This window comes from Silene latifolia, chromosome 1 (assembly GCF_048544455.1).
Source record: "Silene latifolia isolate original U9 population chromosome 1, ASM4854445v1, whole genome shotgun sequence".
In the NCBI taxonomy this organism is placed as follows: Eukaryota; Viridiplantae; Streptophyta; class Magnoliopsida; order Caryophyllales; family Caryophyllaceae; genus Silene; species Silene latifolia.
In genome coordinates, this window is record NC_133526.1 from 38,552,500 (window position 1) to 38,577,549 (window position 25,050).

Consider the following 25,050-nt stretch of genomic DNA (forward strand, 5'->3'; position numbering starts at 1 on the left):
AAGCTTAATGCTTTGAGAGCTTCCTTGTCATTCTGTATTCATATAAGAATTGATTCCACCATATATTGTGTGTATATGGCTTCAGGAGACATTTCTTGTGTGGTCATAAAGCTCAGTGATAAAAATGCTTAATGTTTTGAGAGCTTAATCATTTTCATTTCAAACATTGCTCATCACAAAATACAGTCTATTGGCACAAAATAAATCCAAACCCTAATGATGTTTATGGCTTAAACATTGTATGTTTGCAATGTTTAAGTTATAAACAGTCATCTAAATGGGATGAGTTAAGGCAAGAGGCACACTTATTTCATCTAAGTTTGCATCCTTGCCATTTACATGTAAATGAGTAAGACATTCCCTAACTATTGCTTCATCTGCAACTAAATTTCTTGGTAAGGTTCCAGCCAATCTTTGTGCTTTTTTCTTCAGACGTGGTACCTTATAATTATTGTGTCCTTTTAGCTTAATAATCTCCAACATACATGCTTGTAGACTAAGCCAAACATCACTTAAGCATTGTGCTGGTTCTTCATCCCAAGCTTCCAACACATTAGACACTAACTTATCAACTGTGCTTGCTCTCTTTTTTGTTTGCAATGACTGTATAAAGTTAAAAAAACCCAAGTCTAACACATTGAGATCTGGTGAATTTGGTGGTTGTTGTGTCAAACTAATGTTGAAACCATTTGAGTTGGCTGCCATTAAAAAGTTAAGGTCATTATTACCCTTTATACGTGGCTTTGCATTGTCCTGTTGGATGATGATTTCCTTGCTCATTGATGCTGGCCATTTACTGTGAATGGCTGGGATCACCTTATTTATTAGCATATCCTTAGTAACTTGTTTGTTTATTGAAGCCACTGATTTGGTTTCATGAGTTCCATCAGGTCTGTTTTTTTACCTCCTTTTAGCTGGATCTTGGAAAGTAAATGGGAATATCCCTATTTTACCATCAAACAAAAGGTTACCATCTCCATCATAAATGGGTCTTGAAACTGCAGCCATAAACATGACTTTAGTGATGAAACTTTTGCTTTGACAATGTCTATAAGGATCAATTTCTTCACTCAATTGAAAAAACTTAGCTCCATCTTGTGAGATATAGAACCATTTCGCATCAATATGGACTATATTTCCCATGTCCTTAAACTTCAAAGAGTTTGATATCCTATCATAAATTAACTTTGAAAGTGAAAATATCAACCTGTTGAACATGTTCTCATCAGTCAGACTTGAGTACAATGCTGATGTATGGCTTCGAAGTTTACCTTGTTTAACCCAGTTGAAAATTGTTCTTGGTGAGACACTAATTGCTTCACCAAATGCATGCAGTGATCCCCTTTCTCCCATTGGTGTAGCTAATATTCTGTCTATTGGTACTTCAAGTGTTTCCCTCCCTTTTTTACCCTTAATTCTGGAATTCAGCTGCAAAGAATCACCATTTTCTCTTTGACGTTTAGCAACCCTCCATACTTCAAAGATTGCTTTCCTGTCTACTTGATATTTTGCTGAAAGAAAGTTCATTGGGCCTCTTATTGGCTTGCCATCTTTGCTATTCTCGAATAAATAGCATCTTATTCTATGTCTATCATCATTTGATAGATTTGGACCTCACATTATTTTTATTAATGTTGGTAAGTGTATTCTGTTTTACTGGTATTATAGCTTTTTTATTGATGATATTTTTTCATTCAACTTGTGACTAACGGTTTTTTGAAGTGCAGATTATGGCAGAGAAGAAGAAGAAGAGAAGAAGAATAGAGAAGAAGAAGAATTGAGAAGAAGAAGAATATGGAAAAGAAGAATATGGAAGTGAAGAAGTTGTAAATTATTATAGTTTTATTCTACTGATTTGTACTCATATAATCTGTGTAATAGTTTAGGAAACCAAGGTTTTTGGAGAGAATATTTATGAGACTTTAAATTTCCCTCTCATTGTATTTTGGAGGGAAATGAAAACTTTAAAGTGTACTTAATTAACTCCATAATTCTATTAAGCTTTCAGTTTATATGCTCTAATCAAGCCCCACTTGCTTTTTCATGAATATTTTTTCATTCTTTATTGAACACCCTTAATTCTTGTGCAAAATGAATTGGGGCGAACATAGATAAGTGGAGGGAGTATATCTTAGATGATTTTATTACATATGTCATTATTTCACGTTTATATTACGCCTTTAGTGGAAATAATGATATAATAAGACCAATATTTCTTAAAATAAACTTAACAAAATAATTTCAGTAAAACCAACAATCTTATGAAGACTAAGGGGGTGTTTGGTTGGCTCTCTTGGAATGGATTGGAATGGATTTGCTCCATTCCAATGTTTGGTTGGAGTGTTTTGGAATGGAGTTAGATACCCAATGGATTCTAACTCCATTCCAACCCCCTAGAATCTCATACCCAACTTCTACCCTTGGTATCAAACTCCATTCCACCCTTGTACAATTTTAAGATGAACCAAACAAGTTTATGAAGGAATGGATTTAGAACCCCATACCATTATGGATTCATATTCCAATCCATTCCATTCCATGCTAATGAACCAAACGCCCCCTAAAAGTATTGAACCTTCTCTTTTCTATCTCTTAATAACAAACATTACTTTTTTTTAGGGGAAAAGAGCAAAATTATTCATTAAATGCCGACATAAAGTCGGTAGAAACAATGTCACTAATACAGTCCGGAATCAAATAAACCCAAATTCGCGTAGAGTAAACTATATGATGGTAATGGGCAATACAGTGAGCAGCGCGATTTCCGGTTCTCCTTACAAACGCATAGGAGACCCTATCAAAACTACTAGCGAGTTGTCGGATATCCTTCACTGTGTTCCCTAAGTAGGTAGAGGATGGTACACCTGCTTTCAACATCTACTAGCGTCCGAGAATCCGATTCCAGCACCACATCCCTAAGACCCATTTGCTATGCAACTTGGAGGCCAAAAGATTTATTTTATTTTATCGTGGGCAATATTGGATTTTATTTTATCCTTAAAACGGATATATTCGTTAAGTAAAACCTATTGGGCAGTAATGGACCGAAAGTCCGAAACCGCATTGACGAAAAATAGATTGGATCCAAATTAAAAATTCCTGACCAGAATTGAATTAGAAATTTCCAGTCTAACACCAGAATTGAATAGAGCCTTATACTATAAACTAGACCTGGTAAACAGATCGGGTCGTGTCGGGTTCGTGTTCGTGTCACAAACCCTTCAACCCAAACCCGGCCAATTTAAATCTCGTGTCGTGTTCGTGTCGACCCAATTACATAAATGGTTCATCAAGGCTCAACCTTAACTCGTTAATTTCGTGTCGGGTTCGTGTCGTGTTTTCGTGTCATGTCAATATTTGAAAAGTATAAATACATTTATAAGATAGATGATCAAGAAAAATTAGGATTATTTTAGTAAACATGTCATTCGTGTCGGGTTCGTGTTTAGATAGCTCAATCTAAACCCGACCCAATTAAATATCGTGTCGTGTCCATGTCGACCCACTTACATAAATGGGTCATTTAGCTTCAACCAAACCCGTTAATTTCGTGTCGGTTCCGTGTCGTGTCAATATTTGCGAGGTCTAGTATAAACTAATAGCAAAAACAAAAAAATATTGTCTTTCCCGTCCAATTTAGTCCAGAGCAAAATATATCGAAAACCAGAATCCTTATAAAGCTTGAACCGGATATCGGTCCGGGATTTTTAATTCCGGGTCCCGTCCAGTATCCCTACCCACAGGTGGATGAAAAACAAGGGATTTGGATCCTCTCCATTTCCTTTCTCTCAATTTCCTCTCACAATCTATTTTAATAATAATTATCCCTTTCATTCCATTTTCCTTTTACTTTTATGCGTAAGTTTGAAACCGTCAGATGTTGTCAAGATACGATCCGGACTATTAATAGGAACTTGTCTCTCCATTTATTTTGAGAAATGGAGAGAAAATGAGCTCAAAAAGAAAAAGAAATGAAGAGAAAATGGGCTCAAAAACAAGATAAACAAAATTCTTTTTGTTGGTCCATACCAAAAAAAAAAAAAAAATTCATACTTCCTCCTATTCTCTAACATCTTCCAAATTTTCTAAGACGGCAAATTCACAAAGATATTCCACTTTCCTTACTTGTCTATCTTTTATGGTTATAATAACTTATGACCTCATATTCTCTCTCTTACTTTCATTTACAACTACATATAATCATCCACAAAATTCTACTCACAAATGTGGAAGAACATAAAGAAGAATATGAGGGTGTATTAATTAGCATCTTCCTCTCCTCAATTAACACCATAATTTCCTCCATTGACATCACTCTTAGGCTCTTAGCCTTCTTGCTCACATGTCACCTTAGAACATCCGTAAAGGTGGAAATCGAGTTCCTCGTATACACTCTCTTTTCTTATATGGGACTCCTCATTGTTGCACCAAGCTCCCCAATATTTGGGAATCCACTATTTTACGGGTTGCAAAACGTTGTCGACGTTTTAAAATTAAAGACCAATATACCCTTACCCTCTCACTACCCCCTCTTTCATTCTTACTCTCACTAAAAAAAAAAACACTTTGAGCGACAAACAAATTCGTTGCCCATACATTTGTGCAATGAAAATAATTTCGCCGTGGCTTCGTCGCCCAAACCTCGATGCCCAAACTATATTGTGCAACGAAATGAATTTTCGATGCCCTTTCCTAGTTTGTGCAACAAATTACATTTAGTTGCCTTAAGATGAATTTTGGGCGTCAAGTTATTTTGTTGCCCAACAAAATCCATATTGTCGTCCAAATTCGGCTTTTAGGCGACAATATGTTCGTTGCCCAATGTTAACTTTCACTGCCCATATCGAATTTTTAGGCGCCAATCTTTCATTGCCTATGCCTTGAGTTTTGCGGTGAATTTTTTAATTTTCACAAAATTAGAAATCTAAATATGCAATTTGAGACTATAACAATAGCATTTAACTGGTCTTTAAACTCTAGCCATTCATTTCGGTAAAATAGATCATTTTCATACATTGTATCATTAGTAGCCAACTAGACATACATAATTCTTATCCATTTTAAAATAGATATAATAGCCTAACTTGCCTAAGGTTATAAATACAAACTTTTACATGAATGAACTAGAGACTTCAACAAAAGAGGATTTATGTCGCCAAAAAAATTCTTCCATTCCATCGTGCATATTCGTTACTTGAGCATAGCAGGCTGGAAGTGGGTAGTCAGATCCTCAAAAATACCACGTCAAGTTCCCTACAATCACACAATAGAAAGAATAAAAACATATGAGCCTTCATCCGTATATGGTAAACACAAAAAATAGGATCACTATATATATTTGCGGAGCAGACTGAATTGGAGGAAGGCTTTTCTGGAGCTGGAGAAAGCTTTAAACTAAGAAACATCCTTAGAAAGAATTCAATCAAGACTCTCACCTGATTTTTCTCTTCTGCCCGTTAAACATGATAGGCATAGCCCAACAATTATATTCCAGGGGAAGAAATAGATAAGAGAGAGCCATGGGAAGAAGCTGTATGAGGATAGACATTCATAGGCGCATGCTGATGATCACTACTAAACAACTCTCATGAGACACTATTGAATGTAAACCAAAAAATTTACATAACAAACAACTCAAGATTAAATCTGAATGCATTAACCTGTGGATCTCGTTGAAGTTCTCCAGCATCAATGATTGCTGGTGGATTTCCCATATCCAGCATTAGAGGGTATAATTAGAAAAAGAAGAAAAGATCTGCGGTAGAGGAGAGAAGTATGTCTACTTTTTTGGTTGCATGATTGGTGGCCGAATTCGTAATTCATACAGCTTCGTTCTCTATTCATTCTTGAATTACAAAAAGAAAGACATTAGTAACATAAGTAATATCTTATTCTTTCTTACCAACCATTTTATATTAGGTTGTAAAGCATTAAAATCGTTATTGTTTACTAAATGTTACAGTAGCATTCAAAAGTTTCTAAATGTAAATAACAAGATGTTCCAATGATAAAAGTTGTGTAGAGAGTAACAAATGACTATTTTGCATAATAAAAAGAGCATTAGCAAATCAATAATATCCATCTAGTTCATTGCATTTTGGCTTCCTTCACCTTAAAACAAGATTATCTATGATTTTATTCTCATTAATTTTCACTTAAAATGCTCAAATCTTGCCTTAAATCTTGGAAAAAGCTTCCAACTTTGATGCTTAATCAAGCTTTAAACGAAATATATTATCAATGTCCAAGTGCACTAACCAAATGGCATGAAACAATGGTCAAAGTAATGCACGAAACAATGTCCAATTGCCCTAACTAAATAGTGGTGCCATAGCTTAGATATGAGTTCTAAGTGAGGCATGAAGTATTCAGTAGTGTAGCTTTAGGCATCTGATGGCAACAAGGGAACCATCTCTGAGTTGTTCCCTGTACATGAGTACATCTGACAAAAGATAATATATGAAGCCACCTAGATTTCATGTCTAAATACAATTAAGAATTTGAGACTTCAAATATGTACTCCGTAATAGACACACCCTTTATTCCATCAGGTTGTATACATTTACTATTGAATGGTGTTTTAGAAAAAGAAAATGCACATGAGGTGCTTTTATGTCCTCTTTATCTTCTTATAGAATCTAAATAGCAGTGAAATAGGTTTGGGAGCCATTTTGGGGATTTTGGTTAATTCACTAACACTTTCCAAAACCGGAAGGTTTAAGATATGTCAAAGAAACTCAGATTAGCAATTCCGCCCAAACGATCAAGGACACACACCAAGAACATATACCTAAGAATGACACATTACTATAACCTCTGAGAAACATGTATTCTTTTAAATTAATCATGATGAATAAAGAATGTGCATACGAAGTTGGATTCACATACCTGACCATGAGTGCCTTTTGCCATAAACGTTGTTGAACCAAAATTATCTGTAACAAAAAAAAAACCAAGAAATCGAGTTAAATTGAGGTTTTGAAGGGAAGAACAAGAAAACCCTAAAATTGATTGAAATAGTTTGGGGGAAAATGAAATACTGAGTAGTTGAAAATCCAAAAAGGAAAAGAGATGACAATGAGTAATAGAAAGAAGACATACAGATCAAGAGCTGAAATGAGATAAGTAGAGAAGGGAATTAAACGGAGGTTGATAGTCGGAAGTGGGTGAGAATGGTTGTGGAGACAGAAGTGATTATGAGTTTAGGGTTTTGTTACTCATTTATGTTTATTCTAGACTTTCAACATTTAGGGGAAAATATTGCGCCTAATTTTTGCGCCTAATTTATTAGTAATGGCAATGATGGACTGTGATTTGTGGCCCATACATACTGTAATGGGCAACGAAAGCAATTACTTGACGCCTAATAAAATATTTGGGCTACAAAATTTGTGTTTGTTGCACAAACTGGGTTGTTGTGCGACGAAATTGAGTTTGTCGTCCATATTACCATTTATGTGCGACGAGTACATAATTTGTTGCCTATATCAAACCATTTTGTCGCCCAAAATCATTTTTCTTGTAGTGTCTCTCTAACTCCTCCTTACCCGACAAACCGCACCACCACCACCTGCACCGCCAGCGCAGCAACACCACGCACTATCGTAGCAACACCACGCACCACCGTAGCAACACCACGCACCACCGCGACAACATTTCTCTATTTCTCTTCTCAATTTCCTTCTTATTCTCAAGTAAATTTGTTTTTTCTTCAATTAGTTTAGTAAGTTTGTATAATTGCATTTCAATTAGGTTAGTAATGTTTGTATTGTTTTATTTCTTGTTAATTGTATTCATTGTATTGTTAATTTCACAACCATTATTTGTATTAATATTAATGATTTTGAATTAATTTGCTTTGATTTTGTTCATAAAGTAGTTATTGTTGTACGTTGTTGTTGTTGTTGTTGTTGTTGTTGTTGTTGTTGTTGTTGTTTGCAATTGTTGTTGTTGTTAGATTGTTGTTGGGTTGTTATCGTCTTTGTTATTGGTGTTCGACATTAAAAATCGTCGTGAAAGAGGGGGATAGACGTTGAGTTTCAACGTCCATGATGGCTGGGGATGATGAAAATCATAGTCCTTGACCAAATAGGACGTTGAAACTCATAGTCCATGCCCATACAGGATATTGAAACTCATAGTCCATGTCCATATGAGACTTTGAAACTCATAGTCCATGCTCATATATATAGGACGTTAAAACTCATCGTTCATGTCCATATGGGACGTTGAAACTCATTGTCCATGCCCATATGGGATGTTGAATCCCATTGTCTGGGGCCAATATTATAACACCTCCGCACACCAGAATGCCTTACCAAGGGCCATCCCAGTGTACGAAGGTGTTACCATCTCGGTCACCCGAGGTAGTAGATCAAATAGACAATAAAAGAACACTTATAATAAGTTACTTTAACTCTTTACAAGCAAATACAAAACCGATTACAAGTGATAGCTAAGACTACTATAGAACTCATGCATCTGAACTCCTATGCCGGTAGCGTGATGACTCGATCCCTTCCATGCCCAACAGTTACAAACCAACGGTACCAACTGCTCACCATCCCCGAATGGATCACCACATTTTTGCAAAACAACAATGGGGTCAATTACTGAACAATCAAGATAAAACGAGTGCATAAAACAAGTGCATAATAGTAACAAGCTGATCATCCTCCTTCCCCAGTCTCCCTATCTCACACAGTAACCGACTACACACCGAAGTGTGTAGCTCTGCCAGACTACTCATCGCAACAGTTAGCCCCCGCCGCCAGTGGGGTACCGCAGCCATTCCCCACCAAAATCCCGCTCATCAATGAGCGATAACCCTGTCCCTTAATGTGCACATCCCCTCCCGTGACGAGTTCCACGGAGGGCGAACTAGGGCGTGAAGCCACTCCCGCAAGTGACTCCACCACAACCATCACAACACAATCACAATCACCACCACCACCACATCAACACTCCGATGATTAGCAGACAACAGTAATACACAATACAATCACATTCTTAAATCAATTAACAGTAACTGAGTAGGGAAACCCTACCTTATCGTCAATCATGAAAATGCATCCACACACAGCCAAGCAAGACTCCGAGACGCATCCTATAACGATGACCACATCCTATTATACAAGTACTCCCAACAATCAACTGAAAAGACAACAAAACAGCGACTTACTTAATAACGCAGACCGACGGTGACACGGACGACGACCACGCACGCATCCTTCCTATGCAAACCCCGTCCTTCCCATGGTTGAGGTGTAGGCTACATATAATAGAGTTTATGGGGGTAGGGGTGATAGGTGAAAGAGGTAGGCTAGGGGTAGAGGAAGAGGAACTGTCGAAAAAGAGAAATGAAATGAATCTTGCGAACTTGCGTTTTTATATCGACACGTCAACAACAGCCATACTCGGTCGAGTACTCTCATGCTCGGCCGAGTAGGCTCTACTCGTTCGAGTATTCACACTACTCGACCGAGTAGCCTCTACTAGGTCGAGCAAATACTCTCGTAAGGCACTTATCCTCACTTAGCCTCTCACCTATCTCCTCCTAAGGTCTTCCATGGTCAAAGGGTCGGTCAAAAGAGTCCTTAAACATCGTGGGTATTACAGTCTTCCCCCCTTAAAAAGGAACTTCGTCCCCGAAGTTCAGCCCACACAACTCCAACAACGAGGTTAGTCACTGATACGTGCATATTCTATATACTTTATTTGCAGTTTTGGCACGTATTTCTATGCGTATTTGTTAGCTTAAAGCTACTATTTCTCCCGAAACGGTTTACTTTGGAATTTCTATGATTTATTATAGGAATGAGTGGAAGTGAGCTAAATCAAGCTTAAATCGTCCTCCGGGGGCAACTTTATGGAAACTTGGAAGATGGGAGTTCAGACTTGTTCACCTCGGGATGCGTGCATGGAGTGAAGAGGCTGATTGGAAGAGAAAAGGAAGCTACTGAACAGCGCAGTTGGTCGATCGACCAACATCTCCAGTCGATCGACCACATCAGTAACAGCTTCAGCTTTTGGAAGTGAACAGTAACCTGCAGAGCCCGACATTTGGTCGGCCGACCATAGTGAGCAGTCGGTCGACCGACCCCTAATCAGACGAAAACTAAAAAAAGCCCAATTGTAATTATTTTGAAGGGACTATTATTAGTTTTACGTAAGAAATTATTAGGTTAAGCTTTTTATTATCTTTGAAAACTAAGTTTTAGACCTAGCTTGGAATTTTATAGACGGAAGCGAAGGATTGGGAAATCAAGCATTGGTTCATCGAATTCCATCATTTTTAGTGAGCATAATTTAATTCAATCGTATTTCATTTATTTCGCGATTGCAATCTTCTTCATTCTTGTTATTTTGATTCAATTAGTTTTCCTCTTTTGATTTAATTAGCAAGCATGTTTTCTTCTATTGATTCCCTTAAAAATTGTTGTCGTTTTACCTTTAATTATGCGTAGCTATTTATCTTGATTGGGAACTGGGTGAGCCATGGCATAAATTAGGGTCAATTTTATTAGTATGATTCCTTCCGTATCGATCTTATTTTCTTTTGATAAATCCGTCTTGCTAGATTGAAAGATTAGTAGGTTAGGTTTTCATTAGTTTTGGAATTTATTTTGAGCGGAAGCTTTGTGAAATTCTAGGGAATTAGAAGACCGTAAGGTTAAATTTGAGCATTGATCGAAAGGCTTGCTCATATTTCCTGAGACCGTATTACAGGACCTCTACTACTTTTTGACCTGACCTTAGCCATGGTGAACCGAAGTTCTTGATCTCCCTTTTATCTTATTTGCGAAATTTCTTATTTTGCCAATTAGCCTCTAGAATCAAACAAATACAAAACCCCCCCATAATTGTTACTTCAATAGATTAAAAATAGCAAATAGAATTGATCTTGTCTCTCTGTGGTTCGACCCTTACTATCACTAGCTATAGTTTTAGTTTGGATTATAAATTTAATTTTGATACAAAACGACGGTATCAAATTTTGGCGCCGTTGCCGGGGAGACGGTATAATTTTGTTTGCTTTATTTTTAGTCTATTTTTCTTGTCTTAAGGAACTTTGGTTCCTTGAGACCGTTGCTTACTCTTGCTTCTAGTTTTGCTTTTGCACAGTTAGAAGACAGATTTTTGAGAGGAAGGCTTGAGTATTCTCAGTTTTGCGATCATGACTACAATATATGATAATCTTCAGCCACAAGTGCAGCATGTTCCAAAGGGATACGATCTACCCACCCCTATTCATGGTCATTTCGAACTCCGTTCCTCCTATATCAATTTAGTGGAGCGAAATCAGTTTGCCGGTCTACCGGACGAGGATCCTTTGAAACATATGGAAATTTTCACAGACTACTGCTGTTCCATACCTGTACCGGCTGGGGGACCCAAGATGAAGTAAAGGGGATGATGTTCTTATACTCCTTGAAGTATTCTGCGCGAGATTGGTACCGCTACCATGATAGGGTAGCAGCTAGAGTCATAGATTGGACATCTCTAGCATTAGCTTTTTACAAACAATACTACCCACTCGCAAAGACTAATATGGGGTCGTTTCAAGAGATTGGTTCGGTCTGTTCCTCACCACGGTTTCCAGCAGTGGTACCTCTGCAACCAATTCTACAATGCCTTATATGATGACTACAAGGTTATCCTGGATGCAGCTGCGAATGGCAGGTTCCAAAATAACACTGATCAGAATAAAGGTTGGAACACTATTGAGGAGATGGCAGTCCATAGAGCTGAGTTTGGGAGTTCGCGTGGAAACTCGCGAAAGCCAAATGACGAAATGAGTGCCATTGCGACACTCATAGCTTCTATTAATGCCCGGCTCGAAAAGCTCGAGACTTCTAAAGCTTCCGAGAAGGAAATTGAAATTCCCGTTCATAACTCAGATTAGACCGCGGAATTGAGAGAAATAATCCGAGCTCTTTTGGTTCAAGTCACGAAAATAGAAGAAGCTGGGATTGAATCTGCAAGGAATTTTGCAAAGCAGTTGGAGATTTTAGCGGCTAACCAAGTCGCTAATTCCTCAAGCAAATGTGAGGTCCCCATCGAGACACTTAATGCAATTCACCTCCACAGTGGTCTCTCATATGACGGTCCTGATAAGCCAAGAAAAGACTCAGGAAATGATAAAAAGACAAATTTAAATTCTGGTGCGAAAACGAATTCCACTGCCAGCGCTAGTGGTCGATCGACCAACAACATCAGTCGATCTACCATAATTCCTGACGAAAAAGTCTCTGACCAGAAACTATTTGAACACAGTATACTTGGTCGATCGACCGAGCCCCATGGTCGATCGACCAACCTACCTGATGCTACTGTACATGCTGACAGTCAGAAGCTTTCTGATCCCAGATCCAGTGGTCGACCGACCACCACAACTGGTCGACCGACCAGTATACCTGAGCAGAACGCAAATCCGTCAATTAATTTTCATGATTCTATACTTATTGATGATTTAACGGAGGTTTTAAATTTACGGAAGCCGAAGGTTGTTGATCCTACGGCCAGTGTTGCAGTCCCATATCCGGAGCGTTTAAAGAATACCAAGCTGGAGCGCAAGTTTGGTAAGTTTTTGGAGATGGTCAAGAATCTTGAGGTAACCATTCCATTCACTGATCTAATTACCCAGGTACCCTCTTACGCTAAATTTATGAAAGACATTTTGAATCGTAAGAGAAATTTTCATGATGATGGTGCTGTTGCTTTTGTGGAAGAATGTAATGCTCTTTCACAAATTAACATACCACCTAAATTAAAGGACCCGGGTAGCTTTTCAATTCCTTGTACTATAGGTAACCACGAAATTGGAAAGGCCCTTTGTGATCTAGGGGCCAGTGTCAGTGTCATGCCATATTTTGTTTGCGAAAAGCTAAATATTGATAGACTTAAGGTGACCAATATGACCCTTCAGATGGCAGATAGATCGATTCAGAGACCCTTAGGAATTTTAGAAGATGTACCCGTTCGAGTGGGTAAGTTCTTTATTCCTGTCGATTTCGTCGTTTTAGACATTGCTGAGGATAGTCAGATACCTATTAACTTAGGTAGACCATTTTTACATACGGATGGGGCCGTGATAGATGTCAAACGCGGAGTCTTGACCTTGGAGGTAGGGGATGACACGATTGAGTTCAGTCTTGCTCGCACTGCGACTGAACCTGCTGATGATGATATGTGTTATTCCGTTGATATTGTTGACAGGGCTGTTAATTGTAACTGGAGGGAATCCTTAGCCAAGGATCCCTTAGCTGATCTAACCAGTTTAGGTGAGTGTGCAGTTAATCCAGCGGAGAATGATGAGGAGCTAGATGTTTTGGTAGCCTCAATGGAAAGCTACGAGCTCACAGAGGAAAAAGATGAGATGCTCATAAGCCTGGCCAACGAGAATTTGGTAAACACTTCCTATACCATTGAAGCTGATTCTGCCTATGCTGTTGAGGTAAAGGTGCCAAAGCGTAAGCCACTTCCTCCTAATCTTAAGTATGTTTTTCTAGATGATACGGAGTAGTACCCAGCTATTGTTAGTGCTAAGCTTAATGATGACCAGCTTTCTGCTTTGATGTGTGTGCTTAAGAAAAACAGGAAAGCTTTAGGTTATTCTTTGGATGATATTAAGGGCATCAGCCCTGATATTTGTATGCACAGAATAGAGCTGGAGGAAGGTCACAAGCCTTACAGACAGGGTCAGCGAAAGCTGAATCCGAAGATGCAGGAGGTTGTCATGGCTGAGGTGATGAAACTACTCGATGCAGGTATTATTTATATAGTTGGAAACTCCAAGTGGGTTAGCCAAGTTCAGGTAGTCCCGAAGAAAGGAGGGACCACTGTGGTACAAAATGAGAAAAATGAATTAATACCAACTCGAGTTGTAACAGGTTGGCGGATGTGCATTGACTACAGACAGTTAAATGCCGCCACGAAGAAAGACCATTTCCCCCTCCCTTTTGTTGACCATATGACCGAAAGACTAGCTTCTAATAAATTTTTCTGTTTTCTAGACAGATATTCAGGGTTCTTTCAGATTCCTATTCATCCGGATGATCAGAGTAAGACCACTTTTACCTGCCCACGGGGTGTTTTTGCATACCGCAGAATGCCTTTCGGATTGTGTAACGCCCCAGCTACCTTTCAGAGGTGCATGATGAGGATTTTTTCTGATTATATAGAGAACATTATGGAGGTATTTATGGATGATTTCTCAGTTTATGGTAATGACTTTGATCGTTTTTTAGCTAATCTTGATAAAGTCATGCAGCGTTGTATTGATGTTAATCTTGTTTTAAACTGGGAAAAATGTCAGTTCATGGTCAATGAGGGAGTTGTGTTGGGACATTTGATTTCTGATAAGGGCATACATGTTGATAAAGCAAAAGTGCAGGTGATTGAGCAACTGCCTCCTCCTATGAATGTTAAAGGAGTAAGGAGTTTCCTTGGCCATGCTGGTTTTCATCGGCGGTTCATTAAGGATTTTTCGAAAGTTGCTAAACCGCTTACACAATTGCTTCTTAAAGATGCTGTTTTTGAATTTACCGATGAGTGCCTTTTAGCTTTTAACAGGTTAAAGGAGGCTCTAGTTTCTGCGCCAATCATTCAAATTACTTTGATTGGACCTCCCATTCGAGATTATGTGTGATGCCAACGATTATGCGATTGGTGCAGTTTTAGGACAGCGGAAAAATAAAGTTTTGAATGCCATATATTATGCGAGCCGAACTCTAGATGAGGCTCAAGTTAACTATTACACTACTGAGAAGGAGTTTCTAGCTGTAGTTTTTGCCTTAGACAAATTTCGGTCTTATTTGTTGGGTTCTAAGGTTATTGTTTATACTGACCATGCAGCGCTGAAGACTCTCTTTCTTAAGAAGGATGCAAAGCCGAGGCTTTTGAGGTGGATACTCCTTTTGCAGGAGTTTGATTTGGAAATCAAAGATAAGAAAGGTGCGAGAGAATGTGGTGGTGACCATTTATCTCGTCTGCAAATGACGAAAAGGAGGATTCGTTACCCATTAATGATTCTTTTCCCGATGAGAGTCTGTTAGCTATTACTAATTCAGGGTCTTATCCACCTCCGTGGTTTGCTTGATTTTGCTAATTTTGCGGATGGGTAAAATACCACCCAAGCTTTCATAGCGGCGAAGAAGCGGTTAAACTTATGATGCTAGACAATACTTTTGGGATGATCCATTTGTTTTCAAGGAATGTGCAGACGGTCTTATCCGGAGATGTGTGCCTCAATGGGAGGTCAAGGATATCCTAGAAGCTTGCCACTCTTCTGCCTATGGTGGTCACCATGTTCCGTCCCGGACTGTGGCTAAGGTACTCCAATCTGGTTTCTCTTGGCCAACTTTGCATGCAGATAGTCGGAATTTTGTTGCTGAGTGCGATGCTTGTCAAAGATCGGGGAATATTTCAAAGAGACATGAGATGCCACAGGTAGGCATTCTAGAGGTTGAGATTTTTGATGTCTGGGGCATTGATTATCAAGGACCCTTTCCGAGCAGTCAAGTTAATAAATATATCCTCGTAGCTATAGATTATGTGTCCAAATGGGTAGAAGCTATCGCTACTCCCCATTGCGATGCAAAAGCCGTGATTAAGCTATTTAAAAAGACTATTTTTCCTCGTTTTGGTGTCCCTAGGGTTGTCATTAGCGATGGTGGAATGCATTTTAAAGAGAAACAACTTAGTGCTTTATTGACTAAATTCGGTGTTCAACATCGTAGAGGTTTGGGGTATCATCCCCAAACTAGTGGTCAAGTTGAGATTTCTAATAGAGAATTAAAAGAAATGTTAGCTAAGGTTGTTTCTAAATCACGAAAAGATTGGAGTCTTAAGTTAGATGATGTCTTATGGGCTTATAGGACCGCTTTTAAAACGCCGATTGGGATGTCACCATTCCGATTGATTTATGGTAAGACATGTCATTTACCTGTTGAGTTGGAGCGTAAGTCTTGGTGGGCTATTTGTGATTTGAATTTGGATCCTAACCTCTCTCGTGAGAAACGTATGACACACTAAAATGAGCTGGAGGAATTTAGGTCTGCGGCTTATGATAATGCTAGGATCTACAAAGAGAAAACGAAGCGCTGGCACGACAAGAGAATCATTAAGCGCGAGTTCCATATTGGCGATAAGGTACTTCTTTTTAATGCTCGTATCCGTTTATTTCCTGGTAAGCTGAAATCCAGGTGGAGTGGTCCCTACACGGTCACTGTAGTTACAAAGTTCGGATCAGTTGAATTGGAGACCTCTGCTGGAGAAAGGTTCAAAGTTAATGGCCAATATGTGAAGCATTATCACGGAACAGATGAATTTGTTGGGCAAGTCGAGGTATTGTACTTTGACCCGTTATCGGATGATGCAAACTGAGGTAAAAAGGTCATGCGGGACCTCTTAAACCAGCGCTAACCGGGAGGCAACCCGAGCTGTAATCTGCTTGTAATTAGGATCTTTACCGCTTTCTTAATTTTAGTATCTTTAGCGTACTTTAGTTTTACGTTTGATAGTTAGGAATTTGAGCTTTTGGGAAAATCTATTTTGGCGTCTGATTGTTATTTGCCAGTACATATGGTCGACCGACCATGTCATGCGGTCGATCGACCGACGCACAGTGATCAGGGGATTTTTAATCAGTATGCATGGTCGACCGACCATGCCATTCAGTCGACCGACCATGCCGTTCGGTCGACCGACCGAATATCGAAACCGGGACTCAATTAAGAGGGATTTAACTTCTTATTTTCTTCTTACTCTTTCACTTTACCAATTCAAGAACCCTAACCCCTCTTTCCCCTCTTTGGCGATTAAATCCTCCTTTTCTCCTCTTCAATTTGCGATTTATTTGCTCTAAATTGCTAAGTTTCATCAAAGGTATGGCTTACTCCTATCTCACTTCTTTGATTCGACCTGTATTGTTTAGTTTTTGCCCAGTTTCGAGCATCACAATCACTCTTGAATCGAAAAATTTCGATTTTTGGGGCATTATTTTGTCGAATTTGTTCTTCTAAGGAGTTTATTGTTGTTTACCTTTGATTTTCGAGCCATCTTAGCAACTAGGAGAAGCTTAATTTCGTTTTCCCCAAATTTTCGAAACCCTAATTTCATGTTTGATTTATGATTTTGTTTGGGGTTTATAAATTCTCATTGTTCAAGATTATGGGAAGCTAGTTGTTGATTTGTTAATTTTGTAGGAAGCAATAATGACGAAAGGGAAGCATACGATCTTCAGTGGGCAGTCCAGTCAGGGAGCACCTAAACGACCGCGGGTTACGCCGCCAATGATCGAGGCAACTATGGATAGTCTACCTGACTATCCACAGGTGACTTTCTCTACCTCTACTCAGAGAGCCAAATTTATTACCTTGGTCGAAAAAATAAAAGTTCAGGCAACCCGTTTTATTCATAAGCCAACTTTAGAGAAACTAGGGTCTCTTGAATCTGTTGTGTCTCTGCTAAATGGGACAGGGATGTCGGGATTGGTGGACATGGCTGAGTTCACTTACTATACTTTAACCCTTGAGTTTTTCTCGTCTTTTGCTTTTGACCAGACCACTTTTGAAGCTAATAAGAGTAGCTCTTGCATATCTTTTCGGCTGTTTAATGTCATCTACTCCTTGACATTAGCTGAATTTGCTGGTTATTTGGGTCTTTGTTTCGAGGGTAACACCTCAGACTCTTCTGATGTGCACAGGGTAAAGTGGTCGTGTATCTCTGACCTGAACGCCCCTAAGAGGACGGGCACTTCCGTCCACTTACCCCCTTTTCGTTACTTCTTCCGGCTGATGGGTAATACCATCTTCGGCCGCAAAGAGGCAAATAATGTTAATACAATTGAATTGTCTATCTTGGCTGGCTACCTGAACATTGAGAGTCGGGTAGCCCGTATTTATAATATCGCTTATTTGACTGCCTCTCACTTTAACACTATAAGTGAGGGTACCTCTTTGGCCACTATTGTTTGTAGTGGGCTGGTGACTCGTATAGCCCACCGTCTGGTTCTTGTTTTCCCTCGAGAGGAGGCTCCTCTCGACCCTCAGGCACGCTTCATGGACCTTGACTACGTCAAGTCTGTGAAGTGGGTCAATACTCGGGGTCGGTGGAAGATTGATTCTTTCATTTGCGACCCCATCCCTATCCTTGGCCTCCCTCCCATCTTGCCCCTTACCACTGTTTTGGGGGCGACTCGCCAGCCCTTGCCTAGCTACAGGCTCCCTATTAGGGTGGGCACCACTACTGCTTCCACCTCGAGAGGAGCTCGTGCCTCCTCTTCACAGGCCCCCTCCTCGTCCACTCCTGCTCCCACGGGTTTCCCGGCTACTTTTCGTCCCCCTACACCTATTGTTATCCCTGCGGTCATGGACCAAAGGGCGGTTTCACGTGTGTTGGGTGACTTGTGCAGGAGTTTTGATCAGCACAGGATGGACATGGCTCTTGCCATGTACCCAGTTTACGAGGAGTATGCTCGGACAGGGATGCTCCCACGGGGTCCCTGGACTTACCCGTCCTTCTTTGTTCCCCCGGTGGGCGGATATCCTCCACCTGCTACGACATCTACTCCTATGACTACTACTTCCGCTGCTGCTGAGGCGGAGGAGGAGGATAACTCGGGATCCGAGGAGGATGAGGGTAGCGATCCCGAGTATGACGGTGGAGATTAGACGCATTATGACCTCCCCCATTTTTGGCTGGTTTGGGGAGGTCTTCTTTTGTGAGTTCCCGATCCCTTTTTGTTAGTTTCCTTTTATTTTGTTGTTTCTTATATTCTTCCCAATATTGTTGTTGATGCTGTTGGTGTTTGCTGTTGAGCACAATGGGGGCATTGTGCGTTTTGGTTTGGGGAGGGTATTTGCATATGTCTATTGCATTTGCATTTGTTATTTATTGCATTTCAGTCACACGTTTATTGCATTTTTGCTTGCATTCGTTCTTTACTTCATTTAAAAAAAAAAAAATTGAAAAACCACCAAAAATTCAAAAAAATCACGTTTACTTTCGCATTTAGGTCGAGTCGGAACGGAAGGATTTCAATGATGAGTTTGCATTACATATTGTCTCATTGCCCTTTCCTTGCACTTTAAACATTTCCAAGTATGTCACTTGCATAGTCTACGAGTTTTTGTTGGAATTTTGCTAAACGAATAGACTTGACTCAATATTGGCAAGCTACTTAAATTTCTAAGGATAGAGCTTAATAAATCGGTGACATTCATGACCGATTTCATGTAGGAATGAGAGTAGTTTCTCCTTATAAGTCATGTTACATTAATTTGCATAAGCATGAGTCTAGTCTACTTGATACCTATATGCATTCGGGTCCGTGGTTTGTTGACACATGTGGTAGAGGTTCCCCTTTCTCATTTTACCCATAAACCTCACATAGCCAAATTGCTTATTTTGTCCCATTTAGCTATATACTATATTTAGCCTACCTTATCCGAGATGGTAATGTTAGTGTTTTGGGAATTGCTTGAATTTCTTTTGGTTATTTTGTTCTTCATGAAAAGTTGGAGGTGAAATGGTGGGAAGAAAAGAAAGGAAAAATGAAAAAGAATAGAAACAAAAAAAACAGAAAAAATTGAAAAGAAAAAAATGACTGAAGAAAAAAAAAGGGAAACAGGGGCTGTTTTGGAGAATACTTGGTCGACCGACCGGTCTCAAGGGTCGATCGACCATGTGCTGCAGACTTTGAAATCGCATGTTTAAAAATCTTTTAATAACTGGCGATTATTACTCCCATATTATATTTGAATCCTTTTGGGGAGTCTACGATGTTATTTTATTAGAGAATTGTGAGTTCTTTGCTTATGATATTTGAGCATTGGTGTTATTTTTGGTAAGTGGAAGTAAGAAGTGGATTTGCTTATAATTTGGTTTAGTGGTTATTAGCTCGGCCTAACCCCTCTTTCCCAAATTCATTGTAGCCTCTTTTTACCTCTAGCCTCACAATCCCAAATCGCCTCGGCATGTGTCATGGTCATTACAGTGAGGGAATGCATATGTACGGTTGTAGAGACTTTATTCATGTTAGATTGCAGGCATGTTCTTATGGGTCGTAGATAGGTGAGAGTCTTATTTTTATCATTCTTCTGTCTTGCATAATATATCTTACCTTGTACTTAATGAGCGAATGAGTGACCCGTGAGAGTCCGATATATACGAGTCTTGCAAGGTCGAAGATTTAGCAAATTCTTTAACATGTTCAACTCGTTTGCATTTGACAAGATACTTGGATGTTAATAGCTGCATTAAATTGGTTGGGTATGATGGTTTGTATTAGCTCTGAGCATGAAATCCGTTCCATTAGAGGTTTTTAGTCGGGTCATAGTGCTTGCTTGGGGACAAGCAAGGTTTGGTTTGGGGAGATTTGATACGTGCATATTCTATACACTTTATTTGCAGTTTTGGCACGTATTTCTATGCGTATTTGTTAGCTTAAAGCAACTATTTCTCCCGAAACGGTTTACTTTGGAATTTCTATGATTTATTGTAGGAATGAGTGGAAGAGCTAAATCAAGCTTAAATCGTCCTCCGGGGGCAACTTTATGGAAACTTGGAAGATGGGAGTTCGGACTTGTTCACCTCGGGATGCGTGCATGGAGTGAAGAGGCTGATTGGAAGAGAAAAGGAAGCTACTGAACAGCGCAGTTGGTCGATCGACCATCATCTCCAGTCGATCGACCACATCAGTAACAACTTCAGCTTTTGGAAGTGAACAGTAACCTGCAGAGCCCGACATTCGGTCGGCCGACCATAATGAGCAGTCGGTCGACCGACCTCTAATCAGACGAAAACTAAAAAAAGCCCAATTGTAATTATTTTGAAGGGACTATTATTAGTTTTACGTAAGAAATTATTAGGTTAAGCTTTTTATTATCTTCGAAAACTAAGTTTTAGACCTAGCTTGGAATTTTATAGACGGAAGCGAAGGATTGAGAAATCAAGCTTTGGTTCATCGAATTCCATCATTTTTAGTGAGCATAATTTAATTCAATCGTATTTCATTTATTTCGCGATTGCAATCTTCTTCATTCTTGTTATTTTGATTCAATTAGTTTTCCTCTTTTGATTTAATTAGCAAGCATGTTTTCTTGTATTGATTCCCTTAAATTAATTGTTGTTGTTTTACCTTTAATTATGCGTAGCTAATTATCTTGATTGGGAACTGGGTGAGCCATGGCATAAATTAGGGTCAATTTTATTAGTATGATTCCTTCCGTATCGATCTTATTTTCTTTTGATAAACCCGTCTTGCTAGATTGAAATATTAGTAGGTTAGGTTTTCATTAGTTTTGGAATTTCCTTTGAGCGGAAGCTTTGTGAAATTCTAGGGAATTAGAAGACCGTAAGGTTAAATTTGAGCATTGATCGAAAGGCTTGCTCATATTTCCTGAGACCGTATTACAGGACCTCTACTACTTTTTGACATGACCTTAGCCATGGTGAACCGAAGTTCTTGATCTTCCTTTTATCTTATTTGCGAAATTTCTTATTTTGCCAATTAGCCGCTAGAATCAAACAAATACAACCCCCCCCCCCCCCCCCCATAATTGTTACTTCAATAGATTAAAAATAGCAAATAGAATTGATCTTGTCTCTCTTTGGTTCGACCCTTACTATCGCTAGCTATAGTTTTAGTTTGGATTATAAATTTAATTTTGATACAAAACGACGGTATCAGTCACCTCGAAGATGATCAACATACATAAAGACGTACCAACTTCATCCATCACCGGCCAACGATTGCCACTTACTAAACATACAACACAACGGTCTTATCACAGATTCACAGCAATACATGTTCCTAACCTACACCACATATGTTTCATTATACTCGATTACGTCACTATTGCTAATAACATTAGATTCCCAGGCCATCACAACGAATAACTTCTGAAAATAAAGTACACAACATGCTTTCTTACTCAATTGCACTATAACCACTATGAAGCTATCCAAAACAATCACATAAAGATATTCAAACAATCGTTCACATATTTTAAAATGCCACCAAAAATACTAAAAAATACTGTAACATTGATATAATTGTTGGGGCTGGTGTCCTTTACAGTTAGTGCAAGGACTTATAAATCTCTAAAAGGATCAAAGGGTATACTTTTGTATTATAATCAGTTGATCCACGTTTATCAATAACGGTTGGCTTGCTAGATAAGTTTGACGTTATTGTCATTCTGATGGCGGTGATCAACGGTCCCTAAAAGTCACACCTATAGGATACGTTTGAGAGATGTGACGGTATGAAAATACAGTCATGTTGATGCCAAAAATTGACTAAGCAGTTAGTCCGAGTTTTTTGACTAGTAATTAGTCAAAATGCGATGTTGAGATATTTTATTTAATACGGATTAAATAAAATGGGCTAAGGCGAATTAAACAGTTAATTCGTAAATTAAATATAAATGGTTATATTTAATTAATGTATATTGAATTAATACAATATTGTCTTTGTCGGACATGTATTAATATGTCGGCTAATCCTTGTTACTAGACGATATATTAATAACCGATAACCGATGACGATTTATAATCGCGTCATATACATTTAGCGAAAATGATGTCGGATCACGAGTTAAAAATAAGGAGAAAGTGGAAAGCCTACTCCCTCCTCTTGAAGCTCACGGCCGAACCAAACAAAAAGGAGAGCCTCTCTCATTTTTGACCTAAGCATTCATTTGCAAAAGAAAATTAGGGTTTTGAAGAGTATTTTCCTCTGAAAAACCTAGATCTCACATCTAGCAAAAAAAATTTTGTCTCGGTTTGTTAAAAAAACAAAACTGACGAGACATCAAAAACCAGCTGCACGCAATTTTATGCAAGAAAAATTATCGATTCAAATTCGTTTGATGAAAAACACATAGAAAAATTTACGTGGCCTCGCTCTGATACCACTTGAGGGGTAATATCCGTATAATACCCTATAAAATTAGGACTATAACGCAAATTTTATATGTGATTTATTGTCATAAAACGAAAATACAATAAAGAAACGATAAAGCATTAGAAATAACCTCGGGTCCTTTGAGATGTGGCCTAAGAACAGAAATCAAAATAGATTTCCTCCTAATCGATACACCCAAGACCGTCTGAGACTATGCCCTTGTGCTAGAAATGTATTCTCTAATTGCCTTGCAATATTGAGAGAATAGTTGTGTGAGTTTTTGCTAGATGTGAGATCTAGGTTTTTCAGAGGAAAATACTCTTCAAAACCCTAATTTTCTTTTGCAAATGAATGCTTAGGTCAAAAATGAGAGAGGCTCTCCTTTTTGTTTGGTTCGGCCGTGAGCTTCAAGAGGAGGGAGTGAGCTTTCCACTTTCTCCTTATTTTTAACTCGTGATCCGACATCATTTTCGCTAAATGTATATGACGCGATTATAAATCGTCATCGGTTATCGGTTATTAATATATCGTCTAGTAACAAGGATTAGCCGACATATTAATACATGTCCGACAAAGACAATATTGTATAATTAATTCAATATACATTAATTAAATATAACCGTTTATATTTAATTTACGAATTAACTGTTTAATTCGCCTTAGCCCATTTTATTTAATCCGTATTAAATAAAATATCTCAACATCGCATTTTGACTAATTACTAGTCAAATAACTCGGACTAACTGCTTAGTCAATTTTTGGCATCAACATGACTGTATTTTCATACCGTCACATCTCTCAAACGTATCCTATAGGTGTGACTTTTAGGGACCAGTTGATCACCGCCATCTGTATGACAATAACGTCAAACTTATCTAGCAAGCCAACCGTTATTGATAAACGTGGATCAACTGATTATAATACAAAAGTATACCCTTTGATCCTTTTAGAGATTTATAAGTCCTTGCACTAACTGTAAAGGACACCAGCCTCTTTTTTTTGGCTTTTTCTTGCTCTCGACAATAGCTGAGGAAAAAAAAATTTTTTTTTATACTATTCACGGTCAGACCGTGAAGAAGAAAAAAAAAAAAATTTCAGCTTTTTTTTATTTTTTTTTCGGCCAATTCTTGTGCACAATACGAATTTTGTGCATTCGCTTGATAGTGAAACGGTTCACTCACGTACCATTTAGTTATTTTAAAACGATTTAAAGTAACGGATTATCATGAATTAAAATTAAGTTGATGAAGCGGTTTTGTCACATAATTTTATTTGTTAAAAGGTGGTTTGGATAAATTTAACATAATTACGGAATTATGTCACGAATAAATTTAATTTAGTTGATGCATTTTATTTATCGTTATTTTGATTGTTTTGAATGCTTTTAATTACGTATTTATTTAATTTTACAAACGGTTGTAACTTAGTGTGGCCTTAGTAGAACGTGTTACCGTAATGATGGAACACGGTCTTGGTTGTATTTTGAGATCTCGCATCTCCATTTTGTTTTTCTTTTATAATTACAGTTTTTATTTAGAATGTAAATAGGTTTATATTTTGTAAATTTTAATTGTAATTTTGAGAAGACCAAAGATGGAGACCGGATGCTCACTCCCGCTGAATGGAAAAGATGGAACATCAAGACAAGCTTCTCGGGTCCAACGGTGGATTCCAAAGTTGTATTATGTTCTTTTTACTAGGATAGGCCACACTAGGAATTTTTTATTTACGTATTGCATTCTTTTATTTATTTTTATCGTAACGATAGTTTGCATCATTTTCCGCCTAAAAACCAAACCACCTAATAATTGCATGAAAACTGACTCATATAGAGGTCACGCGTTATTTTTCTTTGACATTCTTATGTCACACGATCAATTTTAAGCCATCACCTAAGTTAATTCATTCACGTAATGCTAGTTATTCGTTCACTTAAAATGAATTAAAACTAAGTTGATGGGATCTTCCTCGTATAACCAAAAATTGAGAATAGTCTTTATAGGTCAAACTCCAATGAATCCCTTCTTCGTCGGTAGGCATAATATGATGACCCCTTCTACGTCGGGTAAGTTGGAACTGATTGACTTATTTTATCTCAACATTATGGTCACTCGTACGATCCTGTGATTATGGTGGAC

At 38.4% G+C, this 25,050-nt stretch overlaps 1 long non-coding RNA gene across 1 annotated transcript; it reads right to left on the reverse strand.

Annotated features, from left to right (window-relative positions):
• Window positions 1-4,966: 4,966 nt before the first annotated feature.
• Window positions 4,967-7,260, reverse strand: LOC141603981 (uncharacterized). Its single transcript, XR_012525816.1, has 3 exons — window positions 7,102-7,260; window positions 6,889-6,935; window positions 4,967-5,253 (listed from the first exon to the last, which is right to left on the reverse strand). It is a non-coding gene; the product is annotated as an uncharacterized LOC141603981 (long non-coding RNA).
• Window positions 7,261-25,050: the final 17,790 nt, after the last annotated feature.